Source organism: Condylura cristata, unplaced genomic scaffold (assembly GCF_000260355.1).
Source record: "Condylura cristata isolate star-nosed mole 26May11 unplaced genomic scaffold, ConCri1.0 scaffold00007, whole genome shotgun sequence".
Classification (NCBI taxonomy): domain Eukaryota; kingdom Metazoa; phylum Chordata; class Mammalia; order Eulipotyphla; family Talpidae; genus Condylura; species Condylura cristata.
In genome coordinates, this window is record NW_004567108.1 from 47,154,550 (window position 1) to 47,163,181 (window position 8,632).

The window sequence follows — 8,632 nt, forward strand, 5'->3', positions numbered from 1 at the left end:
ACATGTGTTTTATGAAGTTATTAGTGGGAAATAATATGGCATGGGTTGATTTGCTGGACACAGTTATAGCCCAAGGAGTTAAGTAAATGTTTTGCATGGAAAAAAAAGTTTACTAAGTCAGAGCCTAAATGTAGACCAAGGGGAAACTCAGAAGACCAATGGAAAACAAATTCTTTCAGGACCTACTTATTTCAATTATTTTCAAACAAGATCCTGACATTTTCATTGCCTTTAACTTCACACAGGTGTCATTTTGACTTAAGATTATTATACTTTGGTGTCACTCCTTTCTGCATCTCAAATTCATTTACTGATACAAAAGAATGAAAGGACAATTTAAAAATATAGAACACACTTCTCAAACCAAATTTTGTAGTCTAGATATGACTTTTTTCTGCAAATGGCAAGAAAACTCCCAAAGTAAAACTTTCTGACAGTAACTCAAGAGTGCATTTGAAGGGAAACTCATACTGAAATTTTCAAAATTTCAAATTTTACATCTCCATGAGATTGAACACCACAAATCAGTGAAATTCTGTCAAATATAAGCCTGTTTGACTTTTTAAATTCTTTTAGCTCTTAATTTCTAGAGTCCTTTTCTACTTACTGCCTCATTTAACTTAAGAAAAAGAACTATATCAAAGAACATTACCATTCAAAATAATTCAAAATTTCTATAGCTAGAGTATTTTATGATCGCAGCAGGAAACATGTTTAGCTGGGCTATTAAGGGAGATGAATGATTACTTAATATGTTTGAATGGATTGCTGGCTCACAATCTTATATAGATACTTTCAAAATAGAAGAAGCTCTGAAACATTTGGGGAATAGTAGCTCTAGATCATGGCAAACCAAAGTTGGTACTGAATTCCTCTGATGCATTTCAAGAAGTTACTGCAGCAACAGATTATATCACCAGAAATTCAGGAAAACATTGAAGGTATCAAAGGAAATGAGTAATCCTTACCTGGAGAGGTGAAGCAGGTAGCCGACGCCTCTTACCAGAAAGTGACAGTGGTAACTACATCATTCATCCTCCCTGTTTTTCATTAAGAAAACACATATGGTTATGACATTTGCTACTCATGAGCACAGAGAAGAGAACTAGTTAAGAATGTTATTTTAGGTATTCCTATAACTTCTTTTTAAGTACATGTTAAGCTCAAATCTGGATATCCTTTTTGAAAAAAAAATGGCCATTTTTTTTATGGCTAGTGATTTTAAAAACATGCGTGCATATGATACAATTTCAACGCGTCCGATTGTATTTTAAGAGGTGGAAATAATCATGCAAACACACTTGATGGTAAGATGAAGTGAGTTAAATTTCATGAAATTTTAATCACTGAATTTCATGAAAACATATCTAAGGTAACTAAAATGTAATGTATAAAATGTTGAATTGGTAATGGGAAGCCCATGGGGATTACAACTGAGGTGAAAAAATGCACAAAATGAACAATGATGTAAAATGTATATATATAAAATAAAATGTTAGAGTTTTAAAACAGAATATATGCATACTGCATATTTATGTATTAAACATTATATATTACATAGTATGTGTATTATATACACATATACATTCACATTGACATATTTACATTCTTTCTACTTACAGACTTTAAAAAATCTCATTTTAAAGGTAGGCTGTCTTTATTTGTGAGATGTTTCTTAAGTCCATAGGTTCAAAGCCAACATTATATTGTTTAAGCTTCTCATTTTGCAAGCAATTCTACTTCAGGTTAAAATTTTTTCAGCTATAGGTAGGTCTCAAATGGAAAATAGAAATTCAGCTTCTTTGGAAGAAGTTGGAATGGAAAACACAAGGCTATTTCTGGATGCAACAAAGCAATTTTTCCTAAAACAGACTCAGTAAATCTGGTTACATATTGCATATTTGTCATGCCCAACAATTTCTTTTTAAGATTTATTTATTTATGCCTAGAATTGGGGTAAAGGCCAGAGGTGGGGGTGTGTGTGAGTGGATTCACCAGAGACAGAGTGGGGAGCAGAACAGGCAGAGGTACTGAAATACACTGCTGAGGGGAGCAGAGGGTGAGACAGGAGAGGTTTGCTGCACCCTGTGGGTCACCTCTGGGGCCAGTGATCCAATTTGTGCTGCAGTGGTTGCGGTAGCTTCATCGTGCTGTGCTTTAATTTCTTGCACCACCAGGGGAGGGCCCTGTCATGCCCAACTTTCATCCCAGAAAGAAAAATTTCAAGCTGGATATTATTTTTAAGATATTAACTCCCACTTGCCCTAGTTTCTGGGACCAGGTACTTTGTTATGCCCAGAGCTACTTGTAGCACTTCCTACCTCCAGGACCCCAAACTCAGCATGCACAGGCAAGCAGCGGGCCAGGGTCCAACTCACCGCAGCTGGAGGTGCTCACAGGCCTGAGATGACGCTGGAGCAGCCACAGTAAGAGAGTGAATGCCGGGGTGGATAGCCGTGGATGCTGGACCAGACAACAATGGAGCAGAAGTCACTTGTCAACAGTGCTGGACAGCACTGGCCAGTAGTTTTGGTTACTTGGTCACCAGGAGGCGGTGATGTCAGAAACAATGTGTCAACAGTTCTTTTCTGGTGGTGCACACCACCACCAAACAGCTCCGCGACCCAGGCCCAGGGCCTTCGGTGCTCCTTCCACGTGGTGTCAAAAGCAGGGCCACAGTGCCCTCTGCAAATCTCTTCTCTGGGAAGATTTGTGGCTTCTCTACTTTCTTCAGAGGTTGGCCCCGGGTCCTCCTTTCTTTGGTGGCCAGGAACAGGATCCTAGAGTTCCAAACCAGTGCCTGCCCTGCCTTGTTGCCTCCTTCAGGATCCCTTGAACTACAAGTCTGAGTGACCCGTTTTTTTTTTTTTTTTAATCCTGTGGCTGATTGGATGGCAGCATCAATATCTCATAGCTTGCACCTGATTGGTCTATTCTATGATCCAGGCACCACATCCACGGGGTCTCTACAGCCTGCAGCTGGAGGGAGCTGCCCTGTAAGAGCTGGCCCCCGCGAGACCCCAAGCTCCTCCCAGCAGCCCCCAGGGAGGAGATGCAAGCTCTGGAGTAGTGTGGTAGGAGAACCACTCCTGTCTGCCATCACAGGAGGCCTCTGCCTACACTCTGAACCCCAGTGGGCCCACTGGTGGCCAGTGGTAAAATGGCCAGATCCGCCGTTGGTTACTCTGCCTGCAAGCATTGCTCTGGGCCAGGCACCAGATCCGACCCTGGTGGCTTCTGATGTCAAGCACACTGGCCACATTTAAAAATATTCAGAAGCCATGTGTAGTTAGCAGCTACCATTTGTACAATAGTTGAATAGAGCTTTCCCAATAGTGCAGAAAATCTTTGTGGACAGCATTGCTCTAGAAGAATTGCATCTTTAGAGACATTTGAATCATGTTCATACTACAATTAAAACTGCCATGTACCAACTAGTTACAAATTAATTCATGTTTATTTTATAGTCTTTTATAAAATCTAGCAAGGAGTAGTGGTCACCAACCAGTCAAAATTTATTTCCTTTAATGAGACTGCAAAGTAAGCTAATGTGAACTAGGTGAGTTGGGTGTGGAGTTATCTTCAGCTGATTTTCAAACTGTATTCCACCTTGACAGCAACTGTTTGAAATGATTGCCTAGCATTAATGTCAAGTGATTCTCATTTCATCAGTGAATGAGAAGTAATTAGGGCAAAGGCAAGCATTAAAAGCTTTTATGGAATTCTCCTGGAAGTTTAAGTACCAGACAAAGCTTCAAGACAATGCAGGTCTTTATATACATCAAACTATTTAATCTCTTGCAGCAGTTTCTGAAGACAAAAGAAAACAGGCAGGTAGACTCACGCCAGGCTTCCTATGGTTTTTACCAGCACTAACCTTATTGTGTTTTCAACCAAGTGAAGACAGCTAATTTGGTGCTAAGTGAGAAATTGAAGAAGTGACTATATTGCTATTAGAAATTATCTATCAAGAGCAAATGACACAGGATAACTGAGCCTCTCACCATCTTTTCTCTAATATGCTGTTGCTGATTGTGGAAAAGAAGGCTAGAGGCAAAGAAATTCTGTAGAGTTTCTCTGATTCAGCTTTCAGATGCAAAGTCCTTTGTCTCTATATCCAAGCCCAGTCAGAACTTAAACATTTAGGCCAATGTTTTCCAGCTGTCGCAACTGCAGCTCACAGATATTTTACACTGGGCCCAAGCAAAATCACATGCCCAAAGCATTAGCTTCCCAGTTACCATCTTACTGCTGATGTCTGCTAACATTTTTCATTTATCCTATTCGATGTCACTATTTTAAAAGACTGCTTGGGACCCACTCAAACGCTTTCATGACCTCTAATGGATTGCAAACTGTAGTTTGAAAACTATTGCCCTGAGCAAACCTGGCATCATTTTTATCCATTCCTGGATATGAAATCTTGAAAACTACTAAACTATGTATAAACATGATAGCTCAGGCAGAGAGGCTGATCTTTCTGAAACATGGCTGGACACACTTGCCTAGGGCTGCACTTTTGACCCCAGCTTTCCTGATGATTTGTTGGGACTGATGTTTCCACTTGCCAAAAGTTCAAAAGCTCTCTCAAAACTGGCTTGTTAATGTTTCCATTTGCCAGAGGCAAGTTCAAAGGCCTTACTCAAACTAGCTCATTATGACTTGGAAGATAAATAGGTTCACCTTTTGTGGAGAGTTGTTAGCATGAATTATTTTCCCTCTGCTTATAATCTCTTTCAGTATGAGATTGTGGTAGAATTATAAAAACAAAGGTGATTCTTTAGAGGCAGGGAAAACATACTATCTGAAAGATTCTATAGACTATGATGCAAGGGTATGTATTATCCAAATGATTTTAGGGAATAAAACTCCTTTACAACAAGTTGTATTCATAGTCTTCATAATTTAAAATAAAGTGATTTAATAAAAAATCCATATTAAAAATTATTTCCAAACCTCAGTTACTGTCTGTGTTATCTGCATTATTATAATGAATTTTCAATAAATAAAAAATTGTTATCAGTCTTTGCAGTATACTGTGATATTATTGTTTCATTTATAATGCCCCTGCAGTCTAAAACATCTTTCTGTTTCCATTATGTTTATTATTATTACCAATTAATGATGATAATAATAGTACTATTCTCATAACAACCCCAAGACCTCAAAGGGTATGTGGCTTTGTTTTTACTTTACAAATAAGTTAGCACAGTGCAGTAAAGGACAGGAATTGACCACGGGAAATGAGGATCTATCATAACTACTAATTACTGGGTGGTTGGTCCTGAGCAAGTCCCTGGATTTCCTGTTAAATATGCAGTATGTTCTAGGATTGAAAAGAGCTAGTTTACACTAATTTGCTGAGGTCAGCAATGGAAAGCTTGTTTAGTTATGAAGAACATGAATAAAGGGTTAGTAGATTTTTAAGCCTTCATAGGCAGCAGTCTCTCCCTTTATCCACACTTCCTCTGCATTCTTTAATGGAAATTAGAATTTGCTAAATAAAAAAGGAAAATTCAGGAACTTATTGATAAAATTCTATATCTAAGACAGATGTTAAGAAAGATTCTTTCATTCATCTTTCTTTATTTTGATACGGTTTTCTAGTTTACAGATTTACCCTGGTTTCAAACTGCTGTCTTGGTTTGTATTCTGCAGAGCAAAGATGGACCAAAGAGAGATGTACAGACTATGGAATTATTTTATATAAGAAAGGAAAATGATATGTCCATTCTTCCCAAAAACATGTCATTGAGTTCACAACAAAGACTATAAGGCATTATAATTAAAATCCAAATGTAATTTCGCCAGGATTTTTCAATAAAAACTCTGCTATTATGAAGTGTGTATGTATTTCATTGCAGGCCTATTTCCTGGTGTTTTATGAAATGATGGTGATTTGGAAGAGATGGTAGCCAAATACAGCCCTGCACTCACACATGTATAGATTCACATATATACATAGGAATTTATTCAGTGGTAGAACACAGAAGCAACCAACAAATCCCAAATAATTAGGCAAACTTGATAGCTCTATTTTTATATCTCTTTTTATTCAGTTTCATTCATCTCATTTCTGAGAGGTAGAAACACATCTCCTCTTTGCCTTAATGTCTCATAACAAGAAGTCTGAAGCAAACATTTACCCAGGCTAAAGATACTAAATCCGTTAAAAAATAAAGAACAGTTACCTTGTTCACAGTTTATACCAATTCAGCTTTCAATGAAGCTCCTCTGATTTAGTTGGCTGTCTTTTCTCAATTTAGAATAATGGAGGTAAACATTGTTTTTATATCATTTTACACTCTGTGTATAGCTGGCACTGTGATACTGAATATATTGCTCCTCACTTAGAGTTATTTGTCTTATGAAAACTGTTGTAGACATGCCCAACACCAGATATGAAAACACTCTAATCAAATAATAAGGGAAAAAATTTCTAGATGTTTATATGTAAAATGGAATGAATTTATGTAAAAAGCACTAAGACAAAGCTTTAAACAACCCTTCCTTTACCCCTAAGTATTTTCTGAAAGAAAATAATGATTTCTAATTCAGGAAATTTAGCTCCTTTCACTGCCTCACCAACCTTTTGTCTTAGATCTCTCTCTTCTTTGCCTTAAACTCCAGAGTGGTACTACGTGACATGCAATAGCGTGTCATGCTTGCAAAAATGACCAGTGTACTGAAAAAAATCCCATGAAATGTAACAATACTCACCTGAGGACTATATTTTAACATTTTGCTGAAAAGAGTTCTTTCTACCCAAGGGCTTGGAAAAGGGGAAAACGGGATGCTGAGTTTTGTTATTTGTTTTTCCATTTAGGAATGTTCCAAAATAAAAGCCCCATCTTCTTGCTTCCCCCTTTTAGTAAGATAAGTGTTCTTCACAAGACGCCAGAGGAAGGTTTGCTTTTTGGCAACAGTGTTATGGATAGGAGAAACCTCCTCCTCGCTTGCTTCCAACTTTGTTAGACCTCTGACAGTGGTTGTGACCATGGGGCTCCTTCACAGCACTCCTTGAAGCAGGAACAGTGTCTCTTATCAAGGTAGGCATTTTGCTAAGTAGCTGGCAAACCCAAGGTGTTCCCTAGTGTGAATTAGACTGATCCTCTGGATGGAGACACAAGGGCAGTTTGAATATCCATTCAAATACATAGCTGAGTTCACAGGAAGCCTATCCATTTGTAGAAGTTACTGATTTAATAGTCAAGGAAATGAACTTTTTCCCCACCCTCTCTTTCTTCTTTCTTTCTTCTAGTCAACATCCAGAAACAGGGCAGAATATGACTAATGAGAGAAGCTGTTAACATAGCTACACTGTTACATACTCATTTTGAATAAAACTTTAAAATCATCTTGTTTGGGGCCCTCCCTGGTGGCACAATGGGTTAAAGTGCAGCATTATGAAGCTATCTGCAGAATTCCATCCCTGGCCAGGAAGCTGACCCACATGGCATGGCAGATCTCTCCTAAAGGGTCACTGCTGTTCCCCTCAGCAGTGTACTTCAATACATCTGCTTGTTCTGCTCCTCACTCTGGCCCTTGTGAATCCTCTCTCCCCTTACCCTGTTCCCCTGGCCTGTACCCCAGTTCTTGCATGCATAAATAAATAAATCTTTAAAATATGAATAAATGAAATCATGTTTTCACTTCACAGAGTGACTATAGCCATGCTCCTCTAATTTGAAAGAACGGATTTTCTTTCCCTAGGAATATACCAAACAAAAACCTAGTGAATTAGAAACACACTGCAATATAGCTGGGTATGTTTTGAATAATTAAATACAAAACTGTCGAATAAACATTAAAAGTTCAGCAACATGACATCAAGCTTCCTTAGACTTAAGTGAAATGATTTCCTAGTATATATAATAAAATATGTCCTTATTTATATATATAAAAAAAAAAACAAAGCAAGAAAGAAAAGTACAATACAACCTTCAGAACTTAGAGTCCTCAGTCTGGAATTTTTCTTTTCATTTTGTGATGAGATAAACCTGTAATGAAATAAACAGAAAATCTAATATCAATAATAACTATAAGTGAAAAGTACATATCAGGACCCTAGACACAGAACCAATTTAGGTGTTTTATTATTATTATTATAGCTTATTTTTACATCATTTTGTGTCTTTTTCCACCTCAGCTGCAATCCCCATGGGCCTCCCATTCACCCATAGGCCATCACCATAGTTCTGTGTACTCCCCCCACCACCATTTTTTATCTCATTCCCCACTCCACCCCCTTAAAATGTCTCTGGTATATAGTTGTTCATTATTCTTATTATTTTTTCCCCTGGTCCTTTATACTCCTGCTATGAGTGAAATCATCTGGTATTTTCCTTTTTCTTTCTGGCTTATTTCACTAAGGATGATCCCTTCCAGTCCATTTAGATCTTTTATAAAGACAATGTATGTGCTTAAAAATCTATAAGCAGTGTCTACAAAGACTCTTCATGAGACATGTCTCATGCACCACTCTGTTCTTGGGTTAAAAGGTCCTCCTTCCCACTCTCCTGCACTGCTGGTGGGAATACAAACTAGTACAACCACTATGGAAAACTGTTTGGAGGTTCCTCAAACTGGTAAACATGGAGCTTCCCTACGACCCACTCCTAGGTATCTATCC